The following is a 12,500-nucleotide window of genomic DNA, read 5'->3' as shown; positions in this document are numbered from 1 at the left end:
AAAGGTGGTGTAATAATAGAAACAGTTAAGGAAGACGATCTAAAAATCTTAGAAGAAGCAATAAAAGAAAATGAAAAACTTAAAGACTTAGTCGAACCCCAAAGGCCAATCGTCTTTAACCCCAGAATTAGAATCTATAATGTAAAAGAAGGAATAGAGGCAGAGACACTAAAAGAAACTCTAATAACGCAAAACCCAGACATGGACTTAAAAGACCTAGAAGTCAAATTTAATATGAATGGTAGATATGGAAAACACTGGGTATGCTCAGTTAACCCAATAGCTTTTAAAGTGATAATGAAATACAAAAAGTTAAATCTTTTCTGGACTAGGAAAAATGTAAGGGAATACATACAAGTTACGCAGTGCCAAAACTGCCTAGGTTTCGGTCACTCCAAAAAGTATTGTAAAGAAGACCAATGTTGTCATAAATGCGGGAAAACAGGGCACGTAAAAAGTGACTGTCCCTTAAAAAAGGAAAGATGTAGAAATTGTAAAAAAGCGAATCAAGACTATGGTCTAAAATTAGATTATAAACATAACAGTAAAGATAATGGATGTCCTAGCAAACAAAGAGAATTAGACATAATTCGAAGGAAAATAAATTATGGATAAGTTCCAAATAACGCAAATCAACTTACAGCACTCAAGGGGTGGAAGTTTACAGTTAAGAACGGACTTAGAGGAAAAAGAGCAAGTCTTTATAGCTTGCATACAAGAACCATTCCTAATAAAGGATAAAATATGCGGCTTCCCACAAAGATATAGACTCTATTATAAAGACAAGGGAGCTAAAAGTGCGGTAATAATAACAAATCCAAAAATTCCGGCATTAGAAATATATACGTCAGAAGAAATAGTGGCGGTAAAGATAGACGGGAAAATTCCATTTCTCATCCTCTCAGTTTCCTGCCCTCCCCACAGTGACCTAGACCCAATATTGACAGAAATAGAAGGTAGAATAAATGTCGCAAATATGTCAATAGTTATATGCGGCGATTTCAATGCGAAGAATACACTATGGGGTCCCACTCAAACAGACCCAAGAGGTCTAAGATTAGGAGACTTTATAGCTGTAACAGGCTCGACAGTCATTAACCACGCAGACAGCCCCCCCCCCACATTTTCGGGAGCAAGGGGTAACTCGTGGATAGATTTGACACTATTTATCCAGAAGGACCAACTTCACATAGATAATTGGGAGGTGGACGCCAGGGAAACACTGAGCGACCACCAAGCGATAAATTTCCAAATTCAAAACGAATTCCCGAACACGGTGCCAACGAGACGCATGAAATTAAGAGCCACTAATTGGCTGCTACTTAAAAGGGATATCACGCATATTTCAGAAGAAATATATGTGACAGATGAAGAGGAGGAGTTAAATTCACAAATTAAAATGACATCAATCAAACTTAAAGACATATACCAAAAGAATCTTAAGTGCCCCACAAATCCCCACAATAATCAGCGAAAAACAAGAGGAGGAACAAAGACCTGGTGGTCACCGCACCTCACGGAGCTAAGACGTAAAGTCAGGCGCTTCAGGATAATCTTTCAAAGGTCCGGGGGACAGGATAGAAAGAACAAAAGACAGGAATATAAAAGGGTAGCGGCACAGTATAAGAAACAAATATATGAAGAAAAAGTAAAATCATGGGACAATTACTGAGAGAATCTGAAGATATCATCCCCCTTCGGGACATACTTCAGTATTGCCAAAGGAAAGGCTTACACCCCCCTAAAATTATGCAATGTCAAAGACATAAATGGGAGGTGGACAACAAGTCTGGAGGACACAATAAAGACAATAATTAATTATCATTTCCCACAAGATACAAGGGATGATGACACCCCATTCCAAGAAAGGGTACGTCAAAGAGCACAGGACACGCCCCACACAGCAGATGATCTTCTGTTCACAGAAGAAGTCGCAACAATAATAAAGTAGTAGTAGTAGTAGTAGTTTTATGGCGCAAAGCTCAATAGGCCATATGCGCCAAACACAGGATTCTTTTTTTAACATACAAACTAAAGGAACAAAAAATATAAAGACAACAGCACACTTTTAAAATCGAGGCAAGTAAAAAGATATTTAAATGATGGGATGAAAATGCTGATTATAACTTTGATAATGAGAGATGCAGTATAGATATAAAATCCTAAAACATCTGATTAATTAAAATTCCAACATAAAATCTCAGGACAAAAATCAAATTAAATAATAGAAACCTGTTTCCTTGAGGTAGTGAAACAAATTATTATTGACCTCTCTTCCGATTAAACGGTCGAGAGGCAGGTCGCCGCTATTAAAATACTTCTCACGAAGATTATTAAAATATGAACATTCAATTAAAATGTGATAAACTGAAAGACAAACATTACAAGTTGCACAAATAGGCTCGTTCTCAGCTTTCAGAAGGTAGTTATGTGTCACTCTACTGTGACCAATTCTAAGGCGAGTCAAAAGAACTTCCTCCCTGCGATTGCTAGTAGTATCCCAATGCTCTATTTTAGGCTTCACCCTTCTCAACTTGTTATGAAGTTGAAGGTCCCAAAGTTGCTGCCATTTCTTTCGGATCTTCTCTTTTATGACACAACGGATATCTTTAAAAGGGATGAGGCGGCCGGACTTTTCAACAGCAGATTTCGCTGCGATATCCGCCAGCTCATTGCCCTTTATTCCTGTATGTCCGGGGACCCAGCAGTACAGAAGTTCAAATCCACGACATGTCAATTTAATATTCAACTTGAGAACATCCACTATCACAGGATTCTCAGTGCTAGAAAAGGATTCTAAAGCTTTCAATGCACTGTAGGAGTCCGTATATACAATGAATTTTCGATGGTGCAGCGTTGAGATGTACAAAAGCGCATAATATATGGCAGTCAGTTCGGAGGTTAAGACAGAGGAAGCGTCGTATAAACGTCTGCCTTCCATGTGGTCACCAATTATACATGACATGCCAACATGGCAAGCTGACTTAGAGCCATCCGTATATATGGGAACATAACTCCTGTAACTCTGCCTGTGATCAGCAAAAATTTGTCTGTAGATGCTCTCATCAGTAGTTGTTTTTCCGTAATTGTGGAAAATGTCAAGAAGGTGGATTTGTGCATTTTCCCAAGGTGCAATTTATAATGCTGTACTGCCTGTGGGGAAATGTCAAACAGGGAGAATTGTTCAATGAGGGGACGAACTCTAACAGGAAAAGAAGGCACACAGGATGGACGTGCCTCAAATAAAAGGTCACAGCTATTTTCACATATACACAAGTTATAAGGATGGTCAGGTTGAGATAAAATATTAAAATAGTGTAAAAGAGACAACTCCTCACGCCTCAAACGGAGTGATGGCTCGTGACAGTCAACATAAAGGCTCTGCACAGGAGATGCCCTGAAGGCTCCAGAACAAATCCGCAGAGCCTGATGATGAACAGGATCTAGTTTTAACAACACTGAAGACCGGGCAGATCCGTAAACAACTGAGCCGTAGTCCAGTTTAGAGCGAATTAGAGCTCTGTAAATGCGAAGCATGGAGCAACGCTCTGCACCCCAGGAGGTGTTCGCCAGGACTTTTAAGATATTTAGAACTTTGGTACACTTTTTTCTCAAGTTTAAGACATGAGGAAGGAAAGTCAATTTTCGGTCGAACATCACCCCTAAAAAATTTTACTTCAGGTGCAACTGGAATTACAGACCCATTGAGGTATAATTCCGGCTCAGGATGGAGACCTCGCTGTTTACAAAAATGCACGCACACAGTCTTCTGTTTCGAAAACGTAAATCCTTGTCTTTTTGCCCATTCCTGGATCCTGCTCAAAGCGATCTGGAGCTGTCTCATATCCACACCTCTACAGCTAATTTGTAGATCATCAACATACAAAGAACCTGAAATGGTGGGAGGAAGTTGTTTTAATACAGAATTTATTTTTAGGCTGAAAAGAGTTACACTGAGCACACAGCCTTGAGGAACACCCTCTTCTTGTTCAAAAACATCAGACAAAACAGAGCCTATCCTTACTTGAAAAGTTCTAGCGTTCAGGAAATTATGAATGAAAATTGGTAGGTTGCCGCGCAAGCCACTCTCGTGAAGATCGCGAATTATACCGTATCTCCATGCCTTATCATAAGCTTTCTCTATATCGAAGAAAATTGAGACAAGGTGATTTCTTCTTACAAAAGCTTTTCGAATGGATGTCTCTAAGAGGAGCATATTATCTACGGTTGTTCTCCCCTTTCGAAAACCACTTTGATAAGGCGATATAATATCATTCTTTTCCAAGAAGTAGACTAGGCGGCTGTTTACCATCTTTTCAAACAGTTTGCAAACACAGCTGGTAAGGGCAATTGGCCGATAGTTCGAGGGATTCCTCGGGTCTTTCCCTGGCTTCGCAATAGGAATGACAATAGCTCTCCTCCATGCACTGGGAAATGTACGCTCCTTCCACACTCTATTGTAAAGTGTGAGAAGGGCACTCAGTGACTTATAGGACAGATGCTTTAGCATTTCATAATACACGCTATCCAGACCCGGACAAGACCTATGTGTCTGCAACAAAGCTCTCTTTAGTTCAACCATAGTAAAGTCTCTATTGTACGGCTCAAAGTTGGAAGAGTTGAAAGCGATGGGATTTTTCTCAGAGCGTTGCTTGATAGAAAGAAATGCAGGTGAGTAATTTCGGCTGGAAGAAACGGCAGCAAATGTCTCACCAATTGTATTTGCAATTTCTTCTATGGAGCTAATCACTCGGCCATCTTTTTCCAGAAAGGAAAGTGAGTGGTCTTTATACATTCCGCATGCTTTTCGAACTCTTTCCCAAACCCGCTTACTAGGCGTAGAGGATGTTATTGAGGACACATATGAAATCCAGGAATCCCTCTGGCTCTGCCTTCTTACTTTCCGTGCATTTGCTTTGGCTCTTTTAAAAGCTATGAGGTTTCGCAGAGTAGGATATCTACGAAAAATACCCCATGCTTTTTTCTGTTTTTTCAGTGCTTCATGACAGTCGCGATTCCACCATGGTTTTGAATATTTTAGTAGTTTTCCTGATGTTCTAGGAATGGAGAGCATAGATGCCTGAATAATAGTATTAGTAACAGCTTCAACAGCGTCATCGATATGCGCATCTTCTACCATTTCATCTGTGAGCTCTGCAATGGAAGAGAAGAGTTCCCAGTCTGCCCTGTCCAGTATGAATCGAGGGGATCTCGACATGGGGTTTGCTCCTCTTCGTGCAAGAGACACAAAAATAGGATAATGATCGCTGTTGTACAGGTCATTTCCGACACTAAAAGTGCAAAATGGCAACAGAGATGGTGAACAGATGGCAAGATCGAGAGCGTGGAATGTCCTTGAAGGCTCATGGAAGTATGTATCTTGCCCATTATTTAGGAGACAAAGGCTGTGATCTTCGATCATCTGCTCAATTTGTCTTCCTCGGCAATTTGTATCTTTGCTACCCCAGAGTGGACTATGGCCGTTAAAATCTCCTATTATAATAAAATGCTCAGGCAGCTGCTCTATTAGATTATTTAAATCTTGCTGATAAATGTGCTCATTTGGAGGCAAATACAAAGAAACAAATGAAACAACAATATCAAAATTTATTTGAGTAGCGACAACTTGGAGGGATGTCGTCAAAGGAAGTACATTTGAGGGATAATCCAGTGAGGAGAGGAGACCTACTCCTCCACTGGCACGCTCACCTGCAAGGTTATCCTTCCTGACGAAAGAAAACCTCCGAAGTTTTGCATGGTGTTCTGGTTTCAGATTTGTTTCCTGTATTGCTAAGAACACAGGATGGTACGCATTTATTATAGATTTGATGTCAAGCAAATTTCGGTGGAAACCGCGACAGTTCCATGACACGAGGGTGGCCATTATGAATGGTTTTTGTTTTTCCTGTGCTGTTCTTTTGTTTTTCGTGGAAGTAGATGCCTGGGAAATTCCAGACCGTCTTCCACTTCCATAAAGTCTGAATCCGCAGATTCAGAAATCATGTCATCAAGAGAGCTATTGCTGCGACTTCTATTTTTATTTGATATTTTTTGTGTGGCAGTTTTCGGCTTACTTTGAATAATTGTTTCTTTCTTTTGTACTATATGAGTTGCATTTTCTTTTTTCTTGTTGGATGTAGACGGTTGGGTTTTATTTGGTAGGGTCTGTGTGCCTATTGATGTTTGGGTGGCGACTGTACGATATGATTTAACAGCACTGGCGTATGATGAATTTGGTCGAAGCTGTGTGCTCTGGACTAGTCTTCTGGCTTCGGCGTAAGAGATGTTCCTAGTAACTTTTGTAGTCTGGATTTCTTTTTCCGATTTCCATTTCGGGCACAAGCGAGAAAATGCTGGGTGGTCACCCTTGCAATTTATACATAAAGGCGCAGCGGTACAATTATCAGAATCGTGGCCAATCCGTGAGCATCGGGCACATGTGAGGCTGCCACGACAAGACGTCTTAGAAAGGCCGAAACGCTGGCATTGGAAACATCGCATAGGGTTTGGAATATAAGGTCTTACAGGAATATTTAGATATCCGGCCTTAATATTCTTAGGCAGATCAGGCGTGTTGAAGGTAAGGATCACGTGTTTCGTGTCTATCAACTTACCTTCTTTACGCATCTTGATCCGCCTTACACCGCAGACATTTTGTTCGGATAACTCAGAAGCGATCTCTTCTTCAGAAACATACAGAAGGTCGAATTCTGAGATTACACCGCGATAGTTCAGTGACTTATGGGGTGTTACAGTGACATCCGCTTGCCCAAGTTTAGTAATCTGAAGTAAAGAAGCAGACTGGGTGGCTGAGTTTGTATCAATAAGCAAGTCTCCGGAGCGGAGACGCTTTATGTTTCTCGGCTCACCAATAGAAGACTGGATGTATTTATTTATTACGAAAGGAGACATCTTATGCATTTCGCCAGAAGGACTAGAGATGACTAGGAAACGGGCACTATTGTGATGATTTTTTTTATTTGCATCTGTCCGTAATTTTTTTGCAGAATTTTCAGAACTAGGTTGAGTGACTGGTTTAGTAGTAGACGTTTCAGAGCTAGGTTGAATGATTGGTTTATTAGTAGATGGTTCAGAGCTAGGTTGAGTGACTGGTTTAGCAGTATACGTTTCAGAACTAGGTTCAGTGACTGGTTTAGCTGTAGACGTTTCAGAACTAGTTTGAATGACTGGAGTTACCTCGAAATCTTTAATTAAGTAGATATGAGAAGAAGCCATAGTGAAAGAATAAAGATTCGGGTCCGACGGCCCCGCCCACCACGGAGCCCAACAAGGGAACACAGATTCCTGTGTTAGGGCTAGCAGGACCTATACGCAGACTGAAGCCCCACAGTCGGCTTTCCCGAAAGCAGGTACTCCCGAGAGCTTGACCCCAAGCCACTGACACAAGGACTAGTGACCAGCCGATTGACACCCGTGAGGACGACTAAGGTGCCTCCCGTTTAGCTGAAGCAGAGGCCAAAGTAGTGTGTTGGGGACAGTACCTCGCCCCTCAACTACCAGGACCCTCCTTTCCAGCGACACGGGTCTCCACGCACGGCAAACACGTGGGCAGTTTTCTCGCCACTCGAAGACTAGACACAAGGGCTGTTCCAGTCTCTCGTGACGAGCCCAAACTCCGTAGAGAGAAACCACGAGGGAGAAGAGAAGGGAAAAAGTTCCAGCAAAGAGGAGAGGAGACGGAAAAGAGGACAGATCACTGGGGCTCCAGGATCGTGACACCCGTCTCACCAAGAAGATGATCCCCTGAAGGGCTAGGGTACCTCGGGATTGCCACACCCGTACTCACAAAAGTGAGCCCCCTGAGGGACAACAATAATAAAGACCACAAATAAAGGGAAAGCCCCAGAGAAGGACGGCCTTTCAATAGAAATAGTAGAGGAACTATTCTTGGCGGACAGCCAAAAATTTACCGGAATTCTCAATACATGCTTAACAAAGGGCTATTTTCCAGAAGAGTGGAAGACAGGAGATCTAGTTCTCTTTAAGAAAGAGAAAAAAGACCCAACAAGTCCAAGCGCGTACCGCCCTATATGCCTGTTATCGGCATGGGGAAAGGTCTTAGACAAACTCTTAGCTAAAAGGCTAACCCACCATTTAATTTCCAGTCAGAAATTAAACAACAAACAATTCGGATTTACTCCAGACAAAAGCACAATAGATGCTATAGACAGGCTAGTAAAGATAATAAATGACAACAAAAGAAGAGATCTGCACACATGTGTCATCTCACTGGATGTCGCCTCGGCCTTCAATAACCTATGGTGGCCAGGCGTCCTCGAAAGACTTTTGGACTTAGAATGCCCACGAAACCTCTATAATATCCTGAAGAGTTACCTTCAGAATAGGACAATAGAATATAGAAGGGATGGAGTTAATATCCTAAACAAATATGAAAAGAGAGCGCCCCAAGGTTCCAACCTCGGCCCCATTCTTTGGAACGTAGTGGCAGATTCAGCCTTAAAACTACAATTCGAAGAAGGGGTTGATATACAAGCATATGCGGATGACTTTATAATAGTCATAGCAGGAGGAAACAGACTAAGATTAGAAGATAAAGCCCATAAAGCACTGGATAAAATTCATAAGTGGAGTGAGAACTATAAATTAAAATTTAGCATTGAAAAAGACAAAATTAATGCTGTTCCCCAAAGGGAACAAGCTTCACCGTTCACCCCCAAGAATAAAGTGGAATAACATCCCAATCCCCAGATGTGAAACTCTAAAATATTTGGGGTTCACGTTAGACCAGAAACTAACATAGATACCCCACCTGGGGGAAATAAGAGAAAAGACCCTAAGTTTAATTAACAGTCTTAATAGAATGGTTACACATAGATGGAACCTAAAGGGAAAATTACTAAAGACCCTCTACCTACAAGCGGTAGAAAGAATGGTACTATATGGATGTCCCATATGGTACACAGGTACCGAAAGACAGAAACAAAAACTAAGCCAAATGCAAAGAATAGCACTTCTGTGCATAACAAAGGCTTTTTCAACGGCCCCGACATCGGCCCTACAGATCCTAGCAGGAATCCTCCCCTTAGACCTAAAAGCGAAAATGGAAGCAGGCATATACCGCCTACACCATTACAAAGAAAATCTCCAAATAGGAGACGTAACAATATGGGCACATGACATAGAAGAAAGAATTCCGACAATAGGGGAACACCCAGCACTAACACAGAAGGTTAGCTGGTACAAAGACCCCCCAGAAGACAAGGCGATAGAAGCGTTCACCGACGGCTCCAAAAAGGACAACAGAGTAGGAGCAGCGTTCGTAATCTACAAGAACTTCCAAGAAATTATGAGTAAACAAATAAGACTAAATGACGAAGCGGCAGTCTTCCAAGCAGAAGTTGTGGCTCTAAAGGAAGTCTGTAAATGGCTAAGCCACAACGCAGACAACAATACCCCAATTAAAATCTTCACAGATAGTCAAAGCTCATTACAGAGTTTAAACACAATAAAGATAACAAGCTCAAGCATAAAAGCGTTTAAGGAATTATCCGTACGCTCCAAGAAACGCACAACACAATCCTCAATTGGGTTAAAGCCCATGAAGGTACAAAAGGCAACGAAAGAGCAGACGAAGAAGCAAAAAGGGCAACCGAAAAAGACACAATAGATATGGCGGTTCCCTTGTCGGAACTAGCTGTAAAACATAAAATCAAACAAGAACTAATAAAACAATGGCAGGAACGCTGGGACTCCGAAACCACAGGAAGATGGACACATAGATTATTCCCGACAGTCTCCACCAAACGAATAAAAACAAACTTCTATGAAGTCCAAGCACTAACGAACCACGGCAAGTTTCCGAGTTACCTAAACAGGTTCTTCAAGAAACAAGTCAACTGTGCCTGCGGCACAAGCGCAATCCTAGCAACTGCAGCACATTACGTCACGAGTTGTCCGATGCTGGACAGGCAAAGGCAGGAAATATTTCTAAGTTCCTTCTCATCACTGGACTTAGAACATCTAGCAAAATTTCCGGCAGGACTCAAAGGAATTCAAAAGATGATTAAAATCATAGCAGACAATAATTCCGAGTATGTAAAGCCTATCATGGCAGCATATCCTCATAATAATTTACGACTCATGTATTCTCACGAATTCTCATTAGCACTGTACATATGTATAAATATATATAATTTTGTATTTCTATTGTATTCTTTTTGTATTCTGATAAGAGATTTAATAAAATAAAGGAAAATTAAGAGGATCTTGATTGCGATCCTCCAATAAAACAATTTGTTGCCGAGAATCATTACTCCCGACAAATCTTCGTCACTGAGACGCACTATGGTGGTGCGCTTTGGAGATTTCGCCGAAAGGCCCTCCACGATACGATGTTCAGCCGCAAGGCATCTACAACACGGCACCCAAAACGACTAAGTACCTATAAAGGGCCATTCTATCAATTGCACAAACGGGTTGAAGCACCCTCCCGCCTGATACGGAGGGGCGAAAACCAAGTGTTCACGTGGATACCAAACCACTTACGAGCCAATAACGACCGCTCCGCTCAACCTCTTCCTCCCGCCTGATACGGAGGAAATCTCCCCCCGACAGAGGGGGAGAATACAGGTTTCCCACAGTTGCGTTAATTCGCAGGCGTGGGTAGTAAAATTAATTAATTACCCTACTGATCCCCCAGGGGGAAGCGATTATAGTAGTTTTGATTTCGGGTGCCGTCCAGTACTCCTGAGTTTAAACGTCGTCAACGGGTGATCTATTTGCTAAATCGCTTTCCAGTGGAATTGACCTTGCCGTGGTCTGGGGGCTCCCTCGCAAGAGGGTCCAACTAATTCCACAGCCTAGTAGTGGTGATCGGTGAGAACCCCAGGGTACCGGTCACCGCGAAGAGCACCCACCGCACTTGTTGCACCCCTTACGGTGCTCGCTGTGGTTTCCGAGTAGGGCACACATCCCCCACACGCTCATAGTGTGTCTAACAAATACAAAGCACCATGACCGCTCCAAGTGAACTCGAGTCAGAGAGGCCAGAAGGCCCCGGGGATCGAATCGCATTCCCCCCATACCAGTAGTCTTTTGTTTTTTGCATGCGCGAGAGCCTTGTGAAATTCAGAGCGAGTTAGTTGATCCATCTCAGAAAGAACGTCGGGTGCCGTCGAGTACTATCTGAGTTTAAACGTGGTCAACTAGCGGTCATTTGCTGGTCGCATCCCGTGTGGAGTTGGACCTTGTCGTGGTCTGGGGGCTCCCTCGTAAGAGGGTCTAAAGCATCTCCACTCGCTAAGTAACAGTTCCGGTGAGAACCCCAGGGTACCGGTTCTGTGAACAGCAGCCACCGTGTAAGTTGAGCCCATAACGGTTATGTTTTGTTTCTACTATGTTTTTTGTCCTTTAGGTGGATTGTGCTCTCACATCATATTATTCTCTCATACCAATTTATTTTTAGTGGTCCCCATATTAGGTCACATAATTATTTCTTGTGAGTAGCTGCCCCTTTTTGATTTTTTTTCGTCCTTTAGGAGGAAGTGCTCCCACATTTTAATATTTAATCATCATACCATTTAATTATGTCAATTTATATCAATCTTGTTTCTACATTTTATGCTTTATTTGTGGGGTTTATATTTATTCTTTTGTATCTATGCATTTATTTTAATTTTTTTAACCATGTTTTTTCCCCCGCTGGTCAGTCACACATACAATTTATCAAAAATTCAATCATATTCCACGTCAATATGATCCTCTGACTGACTTGGTGGGGCTACAGTGTATTACTTCTCATTGCATTTTTTTTGTCCCCCACAAGTCTTTCATTTATATTTAGTGGTCGTAGCTGCCTCCTATTGCCTTTTCTTTCTTTTTGTAATGTTTTGTTTTTCTTATTTTTCTTCGTCCTTTAGGAGGATTGCGCTCTCACATCATATTACTCTCTCATACCAATTTCTTTTAGTGGTCGCCATATTAGGTCACACAATTATTTCTTGTGAGTAGCAGCCTCTTATCGGTTTTCTCGTCCTTTAGGAGGAAGTGCTCCCACATCATATTATTTAATTATATTAATTTATATCAATATGTGGGGTTTATATTTATCTTTATGCATATATGTATATATTCCCCCACCGGTCAGTCACACATACAATTTTTCATAATTTCAAACATATTCTACGTCAATATGATCCTCTGAGTGACTTGGTGGGGTAACAGTTTATAATATCTCTTTGCCTTTTTTTGTTCCCCACGAGTCTTTAGTTTATATTTAGTGGTCGTAGCTGCCTCCTATTGCTTCTTCCCCCCCCTTTTTTTTTTGTCTATACTCTACTTTTACTCCTTTAGGAGGATTGAGCTCTCACATCATATTACTCTCTTATACCAATTTATTTTAGTGGTCGCCATATTAGGTCACATAATTATTTCTAGTGAGTAGCTGCCTCTTATTGGTTTTCTCGTTTTTTAGGAGGAGGAAGTGCTCCCACATCTTATTATTTAATTATTTCATTATA

Source organism: Stegodyphus dumicola, chromosome 12, assembly GCF_044657685.1.
Source record: "Stegodyphus dumicola isolate Sdum_Otavi_A_Nest chromosome 12, ASM4465768v1".
In the NCBI taxonomy this organism is placed as follows: domain Eukaryota; kingdom Metazoa; phylum Arthropoda; class Arachnida; order Araneae; family Eresidae; genus Stegodyphus; species Stegodyphus dumicola.
This window is presented reverse-complemented; position numbering follows the sequence as displayed.